Source organism: Mus musculus, chromosome 19 (assembly GCF_000001635.26).
Source record: "Mus musculus strain C57BL/6J chromosome 19, GRCm38.p6 C57BL/6J".
Lineage (NCBI taxonomy): Eukaryota > Metazoa > Chordata > Mammalia > Rodentia > Muridae > Mus > Mus musculus.
This window is the reverse complement of record NC_000085.6, coordinates 50,728,812-50,754,635: the sequence shown is the minus strand read 5'-3', so window position 1 is coordinate 50,754,635 and position 25,824 is coordinate 50,728,812. Positions and strand designations below refer to the sequence as shown.

Here is a 25,824-nt window from a genome sequence, read left to right as displayed (position 1 = left end):
ACAAGCCTGCAATCCCACCAATGGAGGAGTGTTCCTCTTTCTCCACATCCATGCCAGCATCTGCTGTCACCTGAATTTTTGATCTTAGCCATTCTGACTGGTGTGAGGTGGAATCTCAGGGTTGCTTTGATTTGCATTTCCCTGATGATTAAGGATGTTGAACATTTTTTCAGGTGCTTCTCTGCCATTCGGTATTCCTCAGGTGAGAATTCTTTGTTCAGTTCTGAGCCCCATTTTTTAATGGGGGTATTTGATTTTCTGAAGTCCACCTTCTTGAGTTCTTTATATATGTTGGATATTAGTCCCCTATCTGATTTAGGATAGGTAAAGATCCTTTCCCAATCTGTTGGTGGTCTTTTTGTCTTATTGACGGTGTCTTTTGCCTTGCAGAAACTTTGGAGTTTCATTAGGTCCCATTTGTCAATTCTCGATCTTACAGCACAAGCCATTGCTGTTCAGGTTTTCATAGCAAGCACATATACCTCCTAAGCCATCTATCCAGCCCTCAAGACATGTGTTAATGTAAATTTACTATCTTCTTTATTTGTGTTGTGTATGTTTATAGCAATATTGAAATCAGGCTGTGAATGTTCTCCAAAATGTTCTTTTAAAAATCATTTTTATGCATCTAAAATCCTTTGTACTTTCATAAACTATTAGTGTCTGGCTCATCTGTTTTATTATTTAGTGATGGTCAGAAATTTTAAAGAGTCTATGCTGACGGTACACATACAATTAAATAAAACTGACCATTTATAGAATAAACTCTCCCAAATCATGTAGCTCAATTTATTGTAGCCTTTTGAGATGTGTCATGGAAACTGTTGACTTGCCTTTCAGTTTTATGTCTATAGAGCTTGCAATAATCTCTTCTATAGATTTGTTTGTACCTAGGTATTTTGTGTTCTCATGTTCTTATAAATGCTATTTTTTCAATTTCATTCTTTTTGTTTTTGTTTGGTTTTTTTTTTTTTTTTTTTTTTTTTTTCGAGACAGGGTTTCTCTATATAGCCCTGGCTGTCCTGGAACTCACTCTGTAGACCAGGCTGGCCTCGAACTCAGAAAACTGCCTGTCTCTGCCTCCCAAGTGCTGGGATTACAGGCGTGCTCCACCATACCCGGCCTTCAATTTCATTCTTAAATATTCATTATTAAAAATAGAAGTAAACCAGTATCACCTAACTTCAGTAAAATATTAAATAGAGGAGTTCAAAATATATAAACTTGTTCTATTACCACTTTTAGGCACACAAGATCTACTCTTTTATTGACAATTATGGGTTTGTATGTGAGCTCTCTCTCTCTCTCTCTCTCTCTCTCTCTCTCTCTCTCTCTCTCTCTCTCTCTCTCTCTCTCTCTGTGGAGGGTGTGTGTGTGTGTTTGAGGCAGTCACGCACTTGGAACTGAGAATCTTCCAAAGCTAGGCCAGCAACATCCCATTAATTCCTCCACAGAACACCTGCCTTCTTTACACTGATATTTTTATCCACTTAAGGAAGATACTTTCTAGTCCTTATTTGTTTTGTTTTTATATTTAATGCATATAATTATATCAAATGCTATTTCATCATTTATTGAAATGGTCATAAGACTTTTCTCATATATTCTCAAATAGTAGATAAAATTGATTTTACACTAATGTTAAAAGAACCCAAAATGCTTGATACACAGTTTCAGCCATCATACTTACTGATTTTACATGGTTTCTGTTTGATTTTCTAATACTATCTTAAAGGTACTTTGTTTAAAATCATAAATAAAATGGTGGGTAAATTTTATTCCTTATTAACTTATTAATTTATTAACTTGCTTATGAAGAAAATGTTCTTATATAAAATATTTGGAAATGTTTATTTCCTCATTCTGAGTGGGTTGGTGTAGGGTTCATGCTATTTTGCCATGAAACACTGGTCCTCATTAATTAATAGAGCCACCTTCACCTACAAGATCTTTTAAAGTAAATAATTAATTTTGTATATTTATTGCATGTTGGATTAGATACAGTTTATTATATCTTGCCTTGTTTCTAACCTCTTATCTAAACATTTCTTTTGCTCTGTTGGATCTAAGATTGAACCTTCCAACAAAATGTATCCTGAATGAAGAAATGTATGGAAAGTTGGATTAAAGGGCAGTATAAACCTACTTTAGAAATGTCATGATTTGAATTCTCTCATCCAGTGTGTTAGGTCTATTGTGAACAAGATAATACACTTGAATTATTCTAAAATGACTCTTCTTTTTTTTCTTTTTTTCTTGGATATTTTCTTTGTTTACACTTCAAATGTTGTCCTCTTTCCCAGTCCCCCCCCCCGGAAAGCTTCTATCCCATCCCCTATCCCCCTGGTTCTATGAGAGTGCTCCCCCACCCACCCACTCCTGCCTCCCTGCCCTTGAATTCCACTACATTGGGGCATTGAGCCTTCACAAGACCAAGGGCCTCTCCTCACCATTCTTGGGGCTCAAGAGATGCTTCATCAATTAAGAGTGATAATCTTATTGCATAAATTCAGAGTTCAGTTCCCAGAACCCACACCAATTGGCTTAGAACTGCCTGTAATTATAGCTCCAGGTGATACAAGCCTTCTTCTGGTCCTGTCTCCACAAATTCAAACAGAGGAATACAGATACATATAACTAAATTTTTAAGACTGCACATGTAGTTGTTTTTACTTCATGTGTATTGATGTTTTACCTATGTGTACCTCTGTGCACCTCATGAATGGCTCATGCCCATGGAGTAAAAAAAAAAAAGTACATTTGATCCCCTGAAACTGGAGTTACACATGGTTGTAAGTCCTCATTTGGGTCCTGGGAATCTAACTGGGGTAATCTAGAAGAGTAAGAAATGCTCTCACCTGCTAAGCCATCTCCCCATCCCCTTAAAATAAATCTTTAAAAATAAAATATTTCTTTTATCATTACTTTCATGAGAGCCTACAATATGCTCAGTTTTACATAATCTTTTTACATAATGATTGGATAAATGGTCCATGTCTGACTATGTAGCATTAAATTAATATTAGTTTTAAAATGTCTAATAGAAGATTCTTAAAATATTTAGAGGGGGGAAATATGTAGCATAGATTTTGGTCTTCTAATTCCACAGACTAAAGTGGCATTAATCAGACATCCTTGATATATGCTCCAATCTACAGAAAAGAGACTATGCAGCATTGCATTAAGTAAGGGGCAGCAGGATGCACACTTGCCACAGTCCTGACTCTGCCCTTTGATACGTTTCCTGCTTTAAATCCTGTGTTAGGAGTTGTGAGAAATGGAGAGAAATGGATATAATTTCATAAACTGAAAGTAAATGGAAGTGGTTATTTTTGAATTCAGCACATTGCCCGATTGTCAATACTTAACAAAATTGTTAGTTCTATTTCCTTTATGTCACTAAAAGTCTATGTTGTAAAATGTCCTCAATATCACAATGTGTTAGGCGAAAACATTGTAGTGACAGTCGATGAACAGAGTCTGGTTTGAACTTGTTTGATCACTAATCTTCACTGGTGTATACAGTATTTTTCTGTTTTACAATATAGACCATTGTATAGGCTTTTGAATTTGCATTTATTGTTTTTTCTTAGTTTTGTTTAACAACAATGTCTCATGTAACTCATGCTGCCCTGCTGAACTTACTATGTAGCTGAGAATGAATGTCATGTCTGATCCTCCTGACTCCTTCTCCTCATGCCTCCAGTTGCTGAGCTCTGGGATTATATCTGTATGCCACCACTCTGTGATTGCAGCACATGCAATTCTCAATGTCAGACAAGCACTCTCCGACCTGAGCTGTATCTCCAGCTCAAACTTTAAGATGTTTCAAATATCATCAGTTCTATGATAATTATTTACCATGAACCTACACACACATACAGGAATTGTCTATGATGCTCCATGGTAAGGCATTACATTTGATTCGATGCTCTAAAAAGAACCTAAATACAACATCATGTTTGAGAAATTATTTTAACCCCTAAGTCACTCCTAACTTGCTCCTGGGAGTGGGGGACAATCAGAGTATATTTCTGAGAAGAGTTGGGTCTCTCAAAACACTCTGTAAATGAGCTCATGGTGTTAGAAAGGGCAAGGCAGCTATTTAAGCCATGTATTCCTAATATCTACATTGCCTGAAACAGTTTGAAAATAAAGCTGATAAAGCTAAAGTGACGTATGAGCATGTGGAATGTTAGGCAATAAAGCAACTTACTTGAGAAGTAAGGGTCATGAGAAATCCATCCATGACGCTTTCAGTAGTGCTCCTGAAGATGAAGCCTCACCATGGCAACTGCAGCGCTTTTGCCTGCGACTCCAGGTTTGACTTATTGTCTTTATATGGTTTTCCTTTCTCTCCATGCTTTACAGGGTGGTGATCACTCAGCTGACATGAGAACATGCATCCATCATCCTATTACAGTTTACTATGTGGACTGGAAAGGATTGGAGGATTTTTGTGGTAGTGATTTGCTTTGCTTCTCTGAACACAGTGTGATCAGTAAGTTTTCACTTAGGGCCTCTTTGTCCAATGCCTTCATTTATCCTTGTTCCCTTGAATGTTCATGACTCGAACATGGTTTTCCACGGTAGTGGATAAAATTTCAAATACCATTAGATGTCCATAATCCACAATGATAAGTGTTCCTCGGATATAGAAGAAGATTCTCAAACTGTAGCCTACAGTAGAAACAGAGAAAAAAATCAATCCATAGGGTGAGGTGTGGTCCATCTGTGTTTTAATCTATGTTCTGTCACCATGATCACCCTGGCATTTCTTCAGCTTGACAAAACTTTACACAGCTTTTTATCCCTCTCTGCTCCAACAAAGCTTGCTTTATAAAACTCGATTATAATTTCTCTGTGTGCCCTTTTGAGATGCAAATCTTCTCCTAACCTTTTGCTGGTTTTACAATCACCATCTTAGTTAAGGAACTTAAAGATTTGCCTTTGTAATGTAACCATGAAGAAAGAAAGCCTGCCTGCCTAAATCTATGGGAAAGTGGGTGCCTACATCCAATTAAAAAAAAAAAAAGGAAATATATAGGTACCCTGATCGCATTGGCCAACCTCTTCCAACACCCTCTGTATCAGTTAAACTTCTGCTGTTATCATAAAATACCATGAGCAAGGAAATTTAAAGAAAGAAAAAAGAATTTATTTTGGCTTACCATTCCAGCAGATTAGAGTCTATGGCGAGGACAGGGGTCAGCAGGCAAGAGACATGGTGGAAGACATGGTGTTGGGAACTGGCAGATCACATCCTGAGCCACAAGCATAAAACAGAAAGAAAAATGCATGTGGTAAAGATATTTAATCTCAAAGCCTGGCCCCAGAGATGTATGTACCTCCTTCTTCTAAGCTCTACCTCACCCTACCCAGACAGCATCACCAATAGGGGACCAAGAGTTCCAATGCCCAAGATTATGGGGAACATTTCCTTTAAAGCCACCAGACCATCTAGTAAGTTTCTATTTGCTCATCCCAGGGTTTAGACTACTGACTGTCTTATATCAGTGAAACTTGTTTCCATATCTCTTAACTCTTTTGATGTCTCTGCATATTTTGTTTATAGGTGTGGTTTTATTTACAATTTTACATTTATACATACTGTTTGCCTGCTAAAGGCTCCTGCCCGTAAACTTCTTCCAATCCACTTATTCCCCCTTTTACCTTCAAATTTCTAGTAGGTATGCATGTATATTCATTTTATTTTCTGATCTATGAGGATTAGCCAGAGCTGTCAGTATGACTGTAGGTTTATGCTGCTAGAATGCAGTGAGCTCAGCAGAGGGGACAAAAGTAGGTGCAGTTATCCTTCCTCTGCCAGAATCTATTCATATTCACTAGGTCAAAGGTAAGTTCAAATGTAACTAAGTCCTCCTGAGTTCATATGCATTCCTTGACTGGCCATTGATAGAGCTGGTCTTGAGTGGACCCAATGGGAAAAAAATATTACTGTTGATGTGAGTTAATGATCCCAATAGTTGTATGAAGTCGGAGGATTCTAGGGAATGGCATTTTACACCATCTTTCTGATTGTGCATCCCTCTTTTAACCTTAGAAGGTGTGGTAGAACTGACTTGCTCAGAGTTGGGTCCATGCCCATCACTTATCACCTGCATGTTAAACAGAGATGAATTTTGCCCTCACCATTGTTCACTGTAAGATAGTAAGGAGAGGCTTCTCAGACCAAGGCTGGGGCTGCTCCTGCCTATTAGCATAAGCATAGATATTTAGAGGGCTGTTTGAGTCCACATTAGTTTGTTAACCATCAGAAGTGTGTTTCACACATGAGACTAATACTGCTCAACACTTCAGTTGTTAGCCAGCCTTATAGTATTGGAATTGGTCTCTTGTGAGTGCATCCTGAATTCTTTCAGAGTACAGTTGGCTATCACCACAACTGTCAAGCTTATTTTGCACACATAGGCATATCTTGCTTTCCAAAAAATTTTTCTATTCCTTTTATCCAAATTCATACTTGCTTCTTCCATAATCACTTCCAGAGGCTCCCTCTCCCTTCCCTCCCTGCCTGATCATTTCCACCCACAGGGTTACTTTTTTCCAGTTTGTTGTTTCTTTGTTGTATGTGCAACTCTCTCTTAGAATAACTCTTTACCCTATTTTCTGGTTTGTATGGGTCTCAATGTTAGATACCATTCTAAGGAGTTGACATTAGGATTCCGATATGAGAGAGAACATGAGGTGTTTGATCTTTGAGTCCTAGCATACCTCACTAGGGGTCATTCTTCCACCAATATCCATACTAACTTATTTCACTTTACAATTGAGTAATCACCCATTGGTTTTGTGAACCTGACCTTCATGTCTATTCACTGATTGTTAGGCATCTAGGCTGCCTCCACTTCCTAGGTATTGTAAATGGGAAATAATGTACACAGTTATGTAAGTATCCCTGTTGTAGAATACAGAGTCTGTTGGGTGTGTGTCCAGCAGTGGTATAATAAGTAGGTTTTTTTTTTTTCATTTTGGGGGGAACCTCCAAAATAATTTTGTATGTGTTACTAGGATACGTTCCCACAGTATATAAAGGTTCCTCTTTTCTGCCTCTCTGTGCTAGCATTTGTTGTTGATGGTTCTTGATGATTTCAGCCTACGGTAGTGAGGTGGAATCTGTAAGTGGTTTAATCTGCATTTCCCTAACAGCTAAATATATTGAACACTTTTCCAAGTATTCCCTAGTCAGTTTCTCCTTGGGATAATTTTATGTATATCTTTGGAATCTGTATTTCTTTTGTTTGCTTTGTCATTTGTTTCCTTGAAGTTTAATTCTTTGAGTTCTTTGAAGGTTCCAGACTAATGGTTTGTTACTCATATCACAGGCCTTTTTTCAGTATGTCTACTTTAGTAATTTGTCTATGATAGGGACATTGCTTTTTGATCTCTCTCTCTCTCTCTCTTTCTCTCTCTCTCTCTCCTGATGCTGCTACTGCTGCCTTCACCTCTATCTTTTTTCCCATTCTTTTCAACAATTGCCATAAAAGACTATTATGTCCTTCACAAGGTTTTATGTATTCTTGTAACATTTGAAAAGCCCATATAAACACATAAGCCACATATACAACTATTTATTTGATTACATTTATGTAGAATATAAAAAATAAACACATGCATGCATTATGTGGAGATGCAGAAATGCAGTAATTTAGTTATTGTAAGACCCTTACTACAGTTGGAAACAAGTGATTTCCTTCTTCAGGGTGTCTTTTCTTTTCTTTGTCTTATTTATCAGTTTCTGATTTAAATATGTAAGTGAAATTGAAAGTAATTATGCTACAAAAGTTATTATAACTAAAATGATGTCTCCACTTTCCACAGATTCATTGCTAGATGTGATTTTCAATTGTGTTAGTGAGAGATCATCTCATGTCTTTACTTATTTACTTTAGCTTGAACAAACAATGAGTTATGCTTCAAAGATAATTTGAAGATGCTATTTCTTTCAGTGGTACAGACTTCTCATGTAGTTGGGTATACTGCATATGCAATTACCCACAAAGAGAAATTATTTGTCATATGAGAAACCAACTGGCTTTAGCAGTCTGTCTTTACACACACACACACACACACACACACACACACACACACACACACACACACACACACACAATGTATATACACTATGAAATGGAAATATAGAGTTATTTAAAAACATCACTATATTTTCCCATGTCAGATCAATTCATGTTTTTAAGGCATTTTTAGTTAGATATTTTCTTCATTTACATTTCAAATGCTATTGCCAAAGCACCCTATACCCTCCTGCCCTGCTCCCCAACCCATCCACTCCCACTTCCTGACCCGGGCATTCCCCTGTACTGGGGCATATGATCTTTGCAAGACCTAGGGGCCTCTCCTCCCATTGATGGCCAACTAGGCCATCCTCTGCTACATATACAACTAGAGACACAGCTCTTGGGGGATACTGGTTAGTTCATATTATTGTTCCTCCTATAGGGTTGCAGACCCCTCTAGCTCCTTCATTAGGGGCCCTGTGTTCAATCTAATAGATGACTGTGAGCATCCACTTCTGTATTTGCCAGACATTGCCATAGCCTCACAAGAGAGAGCTATGTCAGGGTCCTATCAGCAAAATCTTTCTGGCATATGCAGTAGTGTCTGGGTTTGATGGTTGTATATGGGATGGATCCCTGGGTGGGGCAGTCTCTTGGATGGTCTTTTCTTCCCCCTCATTTCCGAACTTTGTCTCTGTAACTCCTTCTATGGGTATTTTGTTCCCCATTCTAAGAAGGAGCAAAGTATCCACACTTTGTTCTTCCTTCGTTTTGAGTTTCATGTGTTTTGCAAATTGTATCTTGTATATTCTAAGGTTCTGGGCTAATATCCACTTATCACTGAGTGCATATCATGTGTACTCTTTTGTGATTGGGTTACCTCACTCAGGATGATATCCTCCAGATGCATCCATTTGCCTAAGAATTTCATGAATTCATTGTTTTTAATTGCTGAGTAGTACTCCATTGTCTAAATGTTCCATATTTTCTGTATCCATTCCTCTGCTAAACAGGTAGAAGCCCTTAAAGAGGAACCTATAATTCATGTTTTGTAAATGTAATTATTTCTCTTAAAAAAGACAGGATACAGATATCATGTCCTTCTGAAATTGAGAAATTACCTTTCTGTAACTGCAGTTATGATCTGCCATATATGAGAGATGTGCCCTTGAGACGGTCTTTCAAAGTGGGTGTCTTTCCTCATTATTAATAAAGTTTAGAAAATTTGCCTACTTGGTCCTCAGAAATAGAGATAGCATCTGAGTTAAGGATTCTGTAACCTCTTCCCTTTCATTATAAAATATTTTCTCTAATGCTGCAAACTAGGGAGGAGGTTTTTGCTCTGCCTGTACTAGGCTATTGCTGCATGTACAACCGCAGGAGAGTAAATTGGTAGAGCATTCTGGGTCCTTTAGAATCGGGATGTATTATTTTGCTACTTAATCCTGGCACTTGTCATCTTCTATTAATCCTCAGGAACACAGATATTTTCCTTAAATGGAAAACAGTTGTTTACCACTGCAAAGGCAGGTCTTGCAATTATAAATCTAATTACTATGGGAGGGGGGAGAAAATAATGAATAAAAACTCCAAATGAAGTTTGTAACAGCTTATTGTCAGTCAGCATTTGGGCTGTTGTAAGCAGTAACGGATGCTCATGCCATTATGTCTCGGCACTAGCAGTAAAACTTCTCATGGAATGAGACCCACCAAACCCCAAATAATTGCTATATTTAAGCAGCATAACTGGATGACTTTAATCAACTAAGCAAAGACATTTTATAAATTAAAAATACAATGATGAAACCTACATGTTTGCTGGCTTATAAATTAGCAATAAAATTTTTTTCAAGGCTGGAGTGTTATGGATGAAAACAATACCTACTTCTATCAGTTCTCTGACTGATGATTTGATTGTTCTCGTTTTATGAGGAAACTATTGTCTGGTTCAATTTAAGGAATTTGTCTCCTTTGAGGATAATCTGACCCTGAGTTCATAAACATTCACAGTATCTGATAATTCTAAGGGATATGACTCAGTATAAGCAGGTCTTAAGGTGGCATCTTCTACTTTCAAATGCTTTGTAAATAAATTTTATTTTATAATACACATATTTGTGTACTACAAATTCAACTGAGACTTGAGAAGTTTAAATAACTTTGAAAAATACATGTTAGTGGTGAGATTTTTTTTTTCAGTTAGCATAAGGCTCATCCCCAAATCCTTTATACCCTTATCCTTAGCTATTAGAAAGTAGAGAAAAGAGTGGGAAAACCACCCAGAGGGGATGAGTAGATAAACTATAGTTACTTACTTATACATTTGGTGCCTGTGGACAACTTGAGACCTTGTTACCCCTCTCCTGCTGCAAGCAGATCTGCAACCTTTTTTCCTCCGCCAGAATCACACAATAATGAGGGGCTTCACTTGTGGTAGTTGGGCAGAACCATTCAGGAAGATACTCTTTGATCCCACTTCCTCTGGATCTCCAGGTGGAGAACATCAGCAGATGTATTTATTTATAATATATTTTATTAGCTATTTTATTTATTTACTTTTTAAATGTTGTCCCCCTTCCCAGTACCCCCCCCATGAATGCCTCCACCCCACCCCCTTCACTTTGCCTCTAAGAGGGTGTTCCCCCACACACACACTCACTCCTACCTCACCCCTCTAGCATCCCGCTTCTCTGGGGCATCGAGTCTCCATAAGACAAAGTCCCTCCCCTTCCACTGAGGCCAGATAAGGCAATCCTCTGCTACATATGTAGTGAGGTACCAAGGACCAGCCCATGTATGCTCTTTGATTGATGGCTTAGTATCTGGGAGCTCTGAGAGGTCTTATTGGTTGATCTTGTTGTTCTTCCTATGGAGCTTCAATCCCTTTTAGCTCTTTCAGTCCTTCCAATATCTCTTCCACAAGGTTCCTCAGGTTCAATCCAATAGTTGGCTGTAAGCATCTGCATCTGTCTCAGTCAGGTGTTAGTAGAGCCTCTCAGAGGACAACCTTGCCAGGCTCCTGTCAGCAAGCAAATCTTGGCATCAGGAAGAGTGCTAGGATTTGGTTCCTGTGCATGTGATGGATGCCAAGCTGGGGCAATCTCTGGATGGTCTTCCCTTGAGTAAGCAGATGGATTTTTCTGCACTGAAATTAGCCCTTGTCTTACTGGTTCTAAGTCTTCTATGAGATAGGACTAATCCTTTTGCATGTTATATCCACGCTTTTCCAACATTCTTCTCTCCACTAAAGTCGAGATAATTGGTATCAGAACCAATATGTCTAAGGGAAGTACCTCCTAGTAGTCTACTGTCTAGTACAGGAAATGCAGAATTTGAAAGCTTTTAGATGTTAAAAAAAAGGAAGAGGTGAAGAGGAGGAAGAAGAAGGTGGCTTTGAGAACTTAAACTATAAAGAAATAATAAGGAGATGAAAACTTCAATTACCTAAATTTAGTATCACACATTGTATATGTGTATTTAATTATTACAGGTGCCCAATACACATGTACAAATATTATGTCAAAGAAAAAGAAAAATAATTAACATTTTTCAAAGAGTGTGTTATTCTATTCTCTCTTCCTGAGTTGTCTCAAAGATATTTTATTCATTTATTTCCTCCTATGTTTCATTTGACAACTAGATATTAGTATAAGACTGTGTGACACATGCCTTTTGTCTGCTAAGTACATCTCCAAGAAAAGTAACCAAATAGGACTACAAGAGATGTGTACATTATCATCATGGCAGCTTTAATCAGAAGAAAATGGGCACATTCCGAGTGATATGGCTATTGAAACAGCTTTACTCATATCAACTATGAGGACAGCATTTAAATATATATATATATATATTTATATATATATATATATATATATATATATATATATATATAGGTCTATCAAAATGACCACTATTATGGAGATGTTGAACTAAAAGTATTTAGCCATCATATTTTCTCTCTAGAGGCATCCAGGATATGCTGAAAGAACGAAGTCAACCTAACTTCACTGCACTGACAGGTTTCTCGCCGCATGAGGTTTCCCCCCTTTATTGCGTGGGGGATTTTCCTTAGGAAGTGAACAAACGAGGAACTATAGGAATTTAAAGTGCATAGATCAATAGCTACGTAAATCCATACATATTTCTGTTTTTACATTCCGTTTGCCACTAAAGCACACCCACAAACAGCCACTGCTCTGCTTCTTGCCAGCAATATTGCTTTCGCCCATTCTTTTTTTATTTTTTTCACCTCTGAACACATTTTTAATCAAATAAATAGAAAAGCAATCAACCACAACTCTACAAGTCTCACGTGTCCATAGCTGACCAAGGTCAGCATTTGGGCACATAATCTTCCATACTGCTGATACACATACATTCCAGGTATATTCCAGGTATACAGTAGATTAAAAAACCTACACATCATTTTACAAACATTTCTTATGCGTGGAGTCACAATACATTCGTTTCTTGCTTATTACTGTGACCCTGTGAGTCACTCAAGTTCTATCATTGGTGAGCTTTCGCTCTAATTGCTGAACAGCAGGCAAGTTCACATCCCTCCTGAAAGCTGGTTTTTATTCATGGCAGGAAGCATTTAGGCTGGTGTGCATTGTGGTTGTGGAGTCAGTGTCATGAAGTGTTTTCTTCTTCCGTGCCTTCTTTCAGAAGGCAGGAAGATCTCATGTTTTAGAAGCAAACCTACACAGTAAAATAAACATACAAAAATAATCTCTTAATATTTATTAGTAAACTTACTAGAATATTTTATACAAAATATCACTGGGCTATACGCCACACTATTCTACACGATGTGACACACTTATAAAAACTCCACATATCTCTTTTTTTTTCCTACATCAGACTGCTTTAGACCTTTTTATCCTTAATGAGCAGCTAAGAAAAGAAACTGTTTTTTTTTCACCACATATAGATCTTAGCTCTATCAACAGGAAAAATTGTCACTTGCACATATTAGAGATCTTCATGACTTCTGTATACATAGAGCACACTGTAGTTGGCACCAATTAGTCATATCTATTATTTAACTCAATTTGTAGAAAATTCCCCAAAACACAAATACCATATCCCCATTGCTCTGCAAAATACTGCAAAGCTTAAGTTGAGAAGACCACATCTTCCTATCAGGGAAATTGATACTCTTACTAAATGGACGTTATAAACATTAAAATTAAAATCAAAACATTATAAGAATCTTAATAGTGATATATGATTTATATGCATGAAAATGATAAATGTTTTAAAAGACCATTATTATGAATGGATTTCTTTTATAATCGCCCTTATGTGGGGAAATCAAAAGGAATGTATACCAAAGGGGAAGATCGAAGGAATACTATATCAGGGAGATTTTAGGAGAATGGAAAGAAGGCCTTTTCAACAGAAAAGGAAAGCACGGAGTCAGGACATAGGTTCACAATACACACATTTTCCTATCATACATCAGCCCACAGCCATTTGACTGTTTAAGTAAAAAGAGGGTCCATGAGATAACTCAGTGGGTAAAGTGCCTGCTGCCCAGCCTGAAAACCTAAGTTTTATGCCTTGGACCCACATGGTAGAAAGCAACATCCGAATCCTGCAAGTGTCCTCTGACCTTCATTTACATGCCACATATGTACATTCATGTACATGCATGCAAATAAACACAAAGTTATGAGAAAACTTAGCAAAATCTTCAGTGTTCTTTATGCACAATCTTTCTAGCCTGTTAGATGGTCAAGCTCTGATCAAAGTCCATTAGACATCCTAAATAAAAATACTGTCTAATAAATCACCTCTAAACTAGATACCCAGTGGAAGCCATTGGTACTATTCTCAAATTTTAAGCCATATAAATTGAAAAAAATATTTTTGAACTGACAAATTCACAGAAGTTATAAACATATCAATGATATTCCAAATAGTAAAATTAAATTAAAATGAATTAATTAACTAATTTTTAAAATTTACATGGCCTTAGTTCAGTCCAGATTTTATTCTAATTTAATGTACTTTCTCATTTTTCTGGAATCTGTGATAGCCTAGCATATACAATTTTTCTTTGGTCAGCAACTGATGATTTTAAGTATACATGCTATTTAAAAAAAAAACAGCCTCCATATTATCAACGTGGTAATGTAGAAGAGAGTGGTGAAGGTTGGACAATTTGTAATTGTGTTCCATCTATCATTATTTGACTCAATCTGAATTACTATAAGTATATGTATAAGTAATCTTTGAGATGAAATTTGTTCAGTGGCTTGGTTCTTTTGTTACTTTTTCTCAGAATAAGGAGAGATGATTGAATTTTCTAGTGTTAATAGTTCCATTCCGGTTCTTAGAGCCATGTTGATGTTTTAAGTTGGTGAAACTTTCTACCACCCTTTTAAAGAAAGATGGTAGTTGAAAACAGAAACTACCACACACATTTTATAATAAATGCTCACATGGAATTGACTACACCAGACGTTAACAAAAATTCCAGTGACAAGAGCAGGTTGCTTTTGGAGGTTGTCATTGTCCAGTAAGGCCCCATAGACATTATATGTCATTGTCATTGCTCCTGGTTAAGGCCCATTGCTTAAAACATGACACACATGAGTCATACAACAAGGCTGGTACTGATCTAGAAACCCCATCTCCCCTGGCTAGAGTTCATGGTACTTGAAGGTGCTTTGGAGACTGTTAGAGGAGAAAAGCAACCATCAATCACACCAAGCTATCTGCAAGATACAGCAATGGCTGGCCTGTAAAGACACACCCACTGGTGGAATAAGGTCACTGCATCAAGAGCTATGATTCTTTGGATGTCCTTCTCCACCAAATGAAAGCCATGTGTCATTAAGGTTCCATGTATCTCTCCCTGGATAGGTCATGGACCCTAAAGAAGAAAAGGTACTATTATTATTCTTTTAAGTGGACATCATAGCAAACTAAGTTTTTATGATTTAATGCTACAGCCATAATTGAATGATAAGTTTCTCCTTGTGGTAGATGATGACTAACCCAGAGACCCAAGTAGAGAAAATATCTTGTGTCTCTATGGATGTGGCACCTATCAGAAATATGTGACTATAGCTTAGGTAGAAAATGAGAGATAGAACATCCAGGGGACAGAAAGTTTTCTGGGATAGTGCCAGGAAGATTTGCCTAGGAAGATTATATGAGACAGACTCATGGTACCTGAGCACAGGTAACCAGCCAGATGGCAGAATATAGACTAGAATAAATGGATTATTTTAAATTATGATCTAGTCATAGAATATCCTAGTTATATGGCCAAAGTATTTGTAAATATATTTTGAATCTGAGTCTTATTTTTGGGAGCATGAGGCTAGGAATCAGAACAACCTAACTTCAACAGACCTATAGCTGGCCAAGGAGCAAAGAACTATACTCTGGAAACCATAGTCCTAAGGAAACATAGATACTATACAACTCCCTAAAGGCTATGGTATTACTGAGAGAAAAGGAAGTGGAAAGAGTGTAAGAGACAGAAGCAGCAATGGCTACAAAGAAACAGTGTCTTCTGGACACAGCATATCACCTAACACATAAACTAATATATACTTTGTGAAAGAATGCAAAATGTCTGTGGAAATCCAACCAAATTGAATGACAGCTTGGGGATGAATGTTGGCCACAAAATCCCATCCTTACTTATGAAGGTCTTGGTGATTATTATTTGGTGAGATAAGAAGAAAAATTTTCTCTAAGAGTGTAGACCCTGACAAATTACAAGGCTTAAGTGGAAGACCACACATCTGGGAATATTTGGCCATCACTCACTAGTCTTGTTCTGTTTTTAGAAGAGTGGCCGGGGACACAAATTCAGGTGGGAAGTAGATATGGGAATAATTGAAAAGACAGATAAATATAACCAAAACATAGTTGAAGACAATCAAAGAAGTAATAATTTTTTAAAGGGAGTAGGAGAAGATGAGGAAGTTTGGTAGTGTTGTCAGAAATACCACATGACTCCAGTCAGTGTCACCACTGCCGGGATGCAGTTTTCTATGCCTTAAATTTTAAGTGGAGCCAACTCTTCCAATAGCTGACTTGTGGCATAATGACAGTGGACACATCCTATAAATAAACCTATGAAGGAAGATGTTGCTGTAGCAAAAGAAAGTGATGACATTCCACTCCCTGGCTTCTCTATCATTATTTGTGTGCATGAAAATAGCAATAAATTTCTTTTCTTTTTTCTATTTAAGATTTAGTGCATCCCAATGGGATGACTGTTACTGCAACTGAATTTCCAAATCACTGCTATTCAGACAAAGAAACAAAATGCAGAAACACTAGATTAGAAAGTTTCAGTTTGTTATTGGATCCTTTTAGTCTGGCTAAACTCCTGGGAAGCCCGTGTAATTTATAGCTCTAACCATTGTGCCAGTAATGTATTTTTTTCATATAACTAAGTCACCACTGTGCATGAAATGGTCAGATTGCTCTAGAGACCTATTTCTCATCTCTTTGTGGATATAATAATGGATCTATCATGATTCACCTATTCTACTGTGACTGAATATAAATGACACCCCAAGAAACAAATACATCCAAAGATCTGGACAAGAATGTGAATAGATCCTTTGGTGTGAATGTGTGTGTGTGTGCACGTGCACATGTGTGTGTGTGTGTGCACATGTGTGTGTGTGCGTGAGACTTATTCTTCCATCAAGGGAACATGTATATTTTACTGTAAGTATAAAATAATGTGTCACAAATAATGTCTGTAACATAAGTGTCTGAAAGACATTCAAATAAGAAATTTGCCAATAGTCAAATTGACTAACTTCCCTTGTTTTGGCACATGCATTTCACCTTCTGTATAAAATAATATTGTTCTAGAATAGAGTCAATGACAAAGTGTAGAGTCATGACATGAGATACCTATGGTCATCAAGAACACAAATATTAACTGATCCTTTACCAAATAGATCCAGTTTGATTCTAGTAAGATTCATGCACAATGATTTTATTCTCTTGAGTTTTTTTTATACAATGGACTGAAAAGATAGGAACGTAACAGTCAGGAATTCTATTTTTCTAACATTTCTGATGGATTAAAGAAATGATTGGGGATGAATACACTAACCCAATCCTAAATACCCTTCTTTGAGAGAGAAGGTGACAATTATTCCTGGTTTCATTGTCATTAAAAATGTTAATATGGTAATAATACACATACTTGTTAAGTTATTCTATATTATCTATGAGATAGATATTGCAATTCCATCCATTTTAGAAATGAAGATATTTAAATTCACATGTGTTCTATAACTTTCTTTAAAAGGATAAATTCCTACCTATACACTAGCCAAAAACAGGGGATCTTTTAACCTTTGGACCCAGGTTATAAGATTCTAACTACAAAGAGAAGGCACAAAAGTAAGTGCATCTCATGAAGTGGCATTTAGCAACTTTAAATTCATTTGATTGCACTTCATCAAAATATACTTAAATTTTCACCTACTCAAGGACCTATGGTAAATGATGAGGCATACAGAAACTTCAACAAGAAAGAGACACATCTTTAGGGAGCACAGCATTGGTATGCTTACACTCTTATAAATAGTGAATATTTCATAACTAGGAACGTTTTACTGCTTCCTCTAGGTGATTTTCCTTCATGAGTTTTCTTTTATCTTAGAGATGATAAAGTCTTTTCTGTAGACATGCAACTGTGAGATAGAAATAATACTTTCTGAAGACCTCTAGAGACTATTGATATGGCTATTATGACATTGGTGGGTATAGAAGAGAGATACAGTACTAGAAGAGAACACGTGGTACTTGGTTGAAGAAGGCAGCTGGAAGATCTATGTGAAGGGGCAAGCAAGATGTAAGAAAAGACCAAGACATGGACTGGGTGGTCTTCAGCAGCCAGCTGGCTAGCTATCTTTTGTAATCCAGATCAGGTTGGGTGGGTGACTTGGAGTGGAATGAGTAAGTGCTATGACAGCCTCAAATGTTTCAAAACTTGGTTAGTGTGTTTGACAATCGAATGATTCACAAGACTATGTTATTATGATCCCATGAACACACCCTGGTCTAGATCAGGGTACAAATACATGAAAGGTAACATGATGGCACCTCCAGTGATGCCACTGATAGGGCAGATTCAGGGAGACTATCAGTCGAGTTCTTGAATACCCATCTTGCCATCAAGCTAACATGTTTAGCTAGAAAATCTTTCTTCCTCTTTGGTTGGTTTTAGACTATTATGGATGTAGTTCAGCAATCTTCCCCACATCTCTATGTCCCTCACCCCACCTTAGTAATAATGAAATAATCCCTAGGCATGGCACTCACCCAAGCTTTGTACTTAGAGAATTTCAACAGTGACAGGGAAAACCCTTTCTTTTTCTGTGATGCTGCCAGACTTCATTTGCACTGATGTCTGCCTCCAGTATCTTGGGTCTCATCTCAAGACATCAATCTGAATATAAAGGCTTTGAATGCACCAGGCCTTTTTTTTTTTAAATTAATGAAAAGAAAAGGGGGGAGAAGCTTCTTAGTTACAAATGGATACTGCACTGAAACCATCAGAAAAAATGAAGAATGGCAGTTTAATTTTGCTAAATACTATAGGAGAAGAGATGTCAGCTGAAATGACTGGTAGTCCTGCCCTAGGCAACCATAATAGAGTATGTTGGAGAATATTATCATCATTTCTTTTTAAAGTATTTCCAAAAATTTTGCGTGAAAAGAGCTGGGAGTAACTCTTCTACATGGGGACTAAAGGTCATGCCTCATCTCTCCTTTCAAGATTCCTCTTAGAAGCAGAAGTGGGCTTATTTATTTAAAATTCACAATTCCAAAATGCCTTCTCAGGCTCATCTCACTTGATGGGAAGACCTCTATGCATCCTCAGCTCTTATGCTCTTTGGGAATGATGTCTCCGCAGTGACAGCTACATTTACCTGGCTCAAGTCTTCTCCACTCAGATGCTTCTCAATTTAGAATCTGTCAAACACATCAGGAGCACGAGGGTTGGCATTATTGGAATAGGCAGATACATGGACTGTGTTCTTAATGTTACTCGGACACAGGGACTGTCACCTTAGAATTAATTGCAAAGGGCAAGTCTACTAAACTAACTGAGCAAGACCTGCATCCCAGATGAAAACTCACCTCCTGGGTGTGGGAGGTCAGGTTAAAATTAGAAACTATACACAATTCAGGCTGCATGCAAGTACATTATAGAAGCAGAAGGCAATGTTTTGAGGTAAGAATAATGTATTATTTTGGAAAAATAGTTTAAAATAATAACACACATCAAGAGGGAACCCAGGACACAGACTCTGCAGGGTATTTTCGAACAGGGGTCTAAAGTTTCATAGTGTGAGGAGGAAGGAAAGGAAATAGCATTGCAAGGAAACATATACTTGGAAGTCAGTCACTGTCGAAACCTCAGGAAATTTCTCTGTGACCCTGAGACTGTAATGAGTCTATAGAGATCTTCCAAACTGAGATGAGAAGCTAAGCCTTTTTATAGCCCACACTTACCACAAGGGATAGGAAGTTCTTTGGACAAGATCTTTCTAAGCAATCACAAGATCCAAAGGATAATTGATAGAAAAATCTTGCTTCTCAAACCAGCAGCAGCTATGGAAATGAGAGATTGGGTCCTACAATGGGAGAAACAAATGTTTCAATGAAGCAGACATCAACTTTGCCCATTCATCATCTTTCATATTCACTATCATATAAGTTCTGGAAGCCACTCTTTAAGATTCTAGGGTTTTCTTTTATTGAAGTACATCATAAGGAAAGTGACAGCACATTATTGTTCAGTTTGTATCTTCCATACATACGAACTGTCTAAGCAGGAAGCTTGGACTTCAAGCTCCTTTAGGACATTATCATGGAGAATTCATCATGTAGCTACAAGGAGTACTTGTAATAGGCATTGGTGAAATGAGCATGGATGATCTGAAAATATAGCACACCTACTCATGCAGATTATTGAATAGTTAATAGAGGTATCTCTGGGCATGCCCTATCCCATATGATCCATTTTATGTCATAATGCGTTACTGAAGACCTGTGTGGTTTGTTTCTTGGTGAATCTTACTTCACCTAGTTCATGAAGAAAATTTCTACCTAAAAAAGGCTTGAAGATTCAATAAAGTACAACTTTTCTCAGTAGGACCTCAGTATTTGTCTTAGAGTTGTCTTTTAAAGGTTATTGCATTACTGTGAATTAGATAGTTCTGCTCCAGAACCATACATGACTACATGGTGAGTCCTCTTCTTTGGATGGCCATATTTCCTCATGTATGTTCCCCTGCCATGTTATCTCTGATGCAGAGAGTTGTTTCCATCAGGGCCCTGTAAGTTTACAGAACCCTTTTTTAATGCCATTAATGTGGCAGAATTCATGGGTCCATGTAGTCCTTTCAAGGATAGATCATCCAAAAGAACTCAAACAGACATCCTGCTTCTTTCTCCATGACAGTCGTTGTGACATTCAAAAGTGTCCTTCACTTTGGAGGTGATACTCTGACATGGCTCATTGAATTAACTTATACAGTAATTTCTTGAATATTCATAGATTTTCTTTTCTCCTTGACTCTAAAGTTCATGTTCTCTACTAAGTCCTCTAGTGAACTTGCCACTTCTCTTTTATCTGCTCTGATTAGCATGATGTCATAAAAAAAGTTCATGACTGGACTGTTCTGTTGGACACCCAGAGGTCGAGTCTCTTTAGATTATATAGTTGTAGAAGGCAGGGGGGCTTAGTGGCCTCAAAGCCTCTCAGGGAGGCATATATCTTATTTTCCTGTACATCTCTTGTCACATTGATCAGTAGATGGACGTTCAAGTTTTCTAGTGAAAAAAAAAATACTTATTGGTGGACTTTAATATTTGTATGATGTAGGAAACCCTGAAGTCTACCATGCCCAGACCCCTCCTTTGAGTATAAAATGGAGAATTTCCTTCATCATCAGAACTTCTCCTTTCCCCACACCTGAAGAAGGTCATGTAGAGCTTGACAAACCTACAAGTTCAACTCTCCCCTGCCCCAATAAGAAGCTACTCAGCAGGTGCCTGGTATTACTGGTCTGCCTCTCCGAACAAATGAGGCATTGTACTTTAAATTCCACTCAATGATTTCACTCACCCTGAAAACTCCTTACCACTCTCCAAGGTTCATAAATAGCTCTTGTCTACCCCAATAAAGGTATACGCACAATCAAGTTCATCTAAAAGAGGTGTTTCACTAAAATCCTTGGAGAAGCAGCAGCCTTCCCCAACACCCATTCCAAACTCTGCTTCAGCCCTCCAGCCTGGTGTGCAACAAGGTCTGAATATCTCAGGAAGGAGGAAAAGAAGGATGCACAACGACTACTGAACCCCAACACACAAACTACAGTGTGGTATGTAATTCTAACAAGTTCATGTCTTTAAACCTTCTTAGATTCACATAGATTCTCCAAAAAAAATAAATGGTTGACATTACTTCCTCATTCACGTATGTGTCATTGCTTTCTCTACTTTTGGTAGAATATTCCCTATCAGTAGAGTTTGCAAAAACCAACTCTTCTTTGGTGCCTTCATTCAGCATCTCAATGTAGTTCCATATGTAGCCTTTAAACTTCTGTGTATATTTGTTTATTAGGGCTTTCAACTCACAAGTCCAAGTATAAGGGAAAGAGTACGAGGAGGGTGGGTACCCATCAGCACCTATCTCACTCAGCTTACCAACTACAGGTGAAATATGACTAGCATGCTGTTATCACTTCCTTCCTGTGACAGACTGGACCCTCCAACTGTTAGACAAGGCAAATCAAATCCTTCCTTGATTGTTTTTGTCAGGCATTTTTCACAGCAATGAGAAAACTAAAACAATCAGACTTTTCAATAATCATAGTGTTTCAGTGTACGTCATTAAGCTTGCTACTGACCTTTTAGAAAGAAAGGAGGGGAAGAGTGGAGGAGCAATCAGGAAGCATACCACATAGAATTGCAAATATGTCTATATTTTTTAAGATTTATTTATTTTATAGATGCATACACTATAGTTGTCTTTAGATACACCGTAAGAAGGCATCCGATCACATTACAGATGGTTGTGAGCTACCATGTGGTTGCTGGGAATTAAATTCAGGACTTCTGGAAGAGCAGTCAGTGATCTTAACCTCTGAGCCAGAAGCTGAGGAGGAAGGCAACCCTGCAGGAGGACCAGCAGTTTCAATTATCCTGGATCCTTGATCTCTCAAACACTGAACCACAAACCAAGCAGCATACACCAGCTGATACGAGGCCAGAAGCACATATACAGCAGAGGACTGTGGGGTCTGGACTCAGTCAGAGAAGATGCACCTAAACTTCAAGAGACTTGAGGGAGTTTAGAGGTCTGATGTGATGGGGAGTGGTGGGTGGGGACAGTGGGGGTGGAGACAGGGAGTTGGGGAGGAGGTATGGGATGTGGAACAGTAGGGGGGTGAACCCCAGGGAGGGGAATAAAATCTGGAGTTTAAATAAATATATGAATAAAAAGACAAAATAAGAGAAAAGAAAGAGAATAAGGGATCCATCATAAGTGAACTTTGTAGGCAGATAAATTCATGGGAACCTAAGAAGTCAACATTTTTAAATTAATCAGCCAAATCCCCTATCTGATCATCCTGTTGCTTTCCATATAGAATGTTGCACTCCTCCACTGTTGGTGGGATTGCAAGCTTGTACAACCACTCTGGAAATCCGTCTGGCGGTTTCTCAGAAAATTGGACATGGTACTACCGGAGGATCCCGCAATACCTCTCCTGGGCATATATCCAGAAGATGTTCCAACTAGTAAGAAAGAAACATGCTCCACTATGTTCATAGCAGCCTTATTTATAATAGCCAGAAGCTGGAAAGAACCCAGATGCCTTCTGGAGGGCATTATCCTGAGTGAGGTAACCCAATCACAAAAGACCTCAAATGATATGTACTCACTGATAAGTGGATATTAGCCCAGAAACTTAGAATACCCAAGATATAAGTTACAATTTGCAAAACACATGAAACTCAAGAAGAACAAAGACCAAAGTGTGAACACTTTGCCCCTTCTTAGAATTGGGAACAAAACACCCATGGAAGGAGTTACAGAGACAAAGTTTGGAGCTGAGACAAAAGGATGGACCATCTAGAGACTGCCATATCCAGGGATCCATCCCATAATCATCCTCCAAACGCTGACACCATTGTATACACTAGCAACTGTTTGCTGTAAGGACCCTTATATAGCTGTCTCTTGTGAGACTAGGCCGGGGCCTAGCAAACACAGAAGTGGATGCTCACAGTCAGCTATTGGATGGATCACAGGGCCCCCAATGGAGGAGCTAGAGAAAATACCCAAGGAGCTAAAGTGATCTGCTACCCTATAGGTGGAACAACATTATGAACTAACCAGTAACCCGGAGCTCTTGACTCTAGCTGCATATGTATCAAAAGATGGCCTAGTCAGCCATCACTGGAAAGAGAGGCCCATTGGACTTGCAAACTTTCTATGCCCCAGTACAGGGGAACGCCAGGGCCAAAAAGTGGGAGTGGGTGGGTAGGGGAGTGGGTGGAGGGTATGGGGGACTTTTGGGATAGCATTGGAAATGTAAATGAGGAAAATACCTAATAAAAAATAAATTAATTAATTAATTAAAAAAAAAGAATGTTGCTCTTTGGCTTAGTTGACCTACCAGGTGTGGGAAACCCTAACCCCTGTGAAATTCAGTGAGTCTTGAGATTAATTCCTGAGATCAGCCTTTCTTCCTCCTTCCCCTGCCCGTCCTATGTCTCCTCCTCTTCCTCCTTATCTCCCCATCCCCCTTTCACTAAAAAAAAAAAAAAATCTACTAGATGCTGAGAGGGAAGTCCTTTGGCTTTCATGCACAGATTTGAATAGAAGATTACATGGCCTTCAACCTATTTATCTATTGTTCAAAGTTATTGTCCAGTAACAGCTCTCCATTTCCTGTCTCTTCTTATTTCTCTTAACTAATTGCTATGTGGCACCTGATAATGAATCTCATTTCGTAATACATCTGATTAGCTCTCCGCCATAAAAGTCTTCAACTTGTTCTTCTGTTTTTACCTGGCTCTCCATGCAGAAACCAGACCAGTGATTAGTCCTCATGGCCAGGCTCCTGGTGGGTGTTTCAGCCACAAAACCAATCTTAGGATTTGCCCTGCTCAAACAATTCAAGAGAACTGAAGTCTCAGATTTTGTCTCCAGGAATCAAATTCTAAAAATGATTTAGGGTGTAGAAAATATGTTGTGAACTATTGTTAGAATCTACTCTTTTGGGAAAATTGAAGGAGATCAAAAAGAGAAGAGAGGTTGATGGAGAGGCAGTCACAGCAAAGGTGTCACACAGCTCTGTGTGTGTGTGTGTGTGTGTGTGTGTGTGTGTGTGTGCACGTACATATTTAGGTCATATATCAGATGATATCAGAAGTCATGTCTCAAGTCTTGGCCTATCACTTTTTACCTCTGAGATGTAGCCTTTCTCTGAACTCATAACTGACCAATTTGGTAAAATTAATGGGTGGGAGAGCTCCAGGGATCATCCCTCCTCAGTTTCAACAATGGTACAGTTCAAGGCCCATTATACCATGCCCAGTTAATGTAGATGCTTGAGAACAAAATTTAGATCACTATGTTTCCACAGCAAGCATTTTACTGCCTGAGCCAAGTGAGTCTCCGGGATTGTGATGGTGGACATTGCTTCTATAGTTATGAGTCATGGCTATACTGAGGACGAACAATGCACTCTAGAAAAACACCTAGCATAAATCAAGACTTCTGGAGGACATTTGAGAATAAGCTGCTTAGATTTCTCAGCATTCTAAGGGAATGGTTGCTACCCCCTTTTACAGGAAGTTCTAGGCTAAAGAGCACAATACCCAAAATAAGAATAATAGTCAATATTGGTGAGATAGCATGACTGTGCTCTGCTCTGAGACTAACAAGAGTTTCAGTAAGATATTTTACTCAGCTTTAAGATTGTATCTTAATCCAGTTTTTGAAGGAAAATAATATAAGCGTAGTCTATGGGAGTGGGTATATAAAAATTTTAAATAAATAATGGCTTTACTGTTTTTCTTCTGTCTAAGGCCCATATCTAGCTTAGTATAGTATTGAGCTACATGACTGGTTTTGTTTTATTTGCATATAATTCTTTCTTAAAATATACCTTACTGCTCATTTAACCCTGGAAATGGGGCACACAGTAATGAAACCACAATAACATTTTACTGAGGACATTTTTTATGCAGGGACTTTTAAGCAAAACATAATCTTTAGAATTCTCAAGTTAGTATTATAGTCCCCCTTTTACAAAGGAGGGAAGGACAATCCATGGTATGCGGTTTTTTAATTACAGTAGGTACGCCCTTTTTTACAGAAATCATAGCCTACAATTAAATAAATCAGTAATTACTTCATGGTTACTTACTAAACCCAGGAAATGGCTCAAAAATCTTGATTGAGCTTTGCACTGGCTACTGCAAAATATTGCAAAGAAGAATGGAGAAAAAATAAAAGCAATTTCTTGACATGTAATGAGTTTAAACCCATAGCTTTTGAGATGCTCTATGGGTTTTCTGGAAGAAGCATATTGTGAGGTTCAAGGTCCAGAACACACACCATTCTCAAAGTGCCTTCAAGAAGAAAAAAACCACCACTTCTCCATCACCTCCGGTAATGAAGATGGAGCTCTTGTCTTGGTCTCAGCACTTTCAGAGAGGGTCCTATATGAGAATGACTAAAGGTCCGATGGTCAGTTCTCAA

General features: G+C 38.0%; 1 long non-coding RNA gene across 1 annotated transcript in view; it reads right to left on the bottom strand.

Annotated features, from left to right (window-relative positions):
• Positions 1-25,824, bottom strand: part of Gm26629 (predicted gene, 26629) — a 101,256-nt gene that overhangs the window by 24,025 nt on the left and 51,407 nt on the right. The window contains exons 2-5 of the long non-coding RNA NR_166832.1: positions 10,705-11,058; positions 10,355-10,526; positions 5,172-5,264; positions 4,217-4,680 (exon numbers count right to left, since the gene is read on the bottom strand). This is a non-coding gene — a long non-coding RNA (predicted gene, 26629). The remainder of the gene's footprint in view (positions 1-4,216; positions 4,681-5,171; positions 5,265-10,354; positions 10,527-10,704; positions 11,059-25,824) is intronic.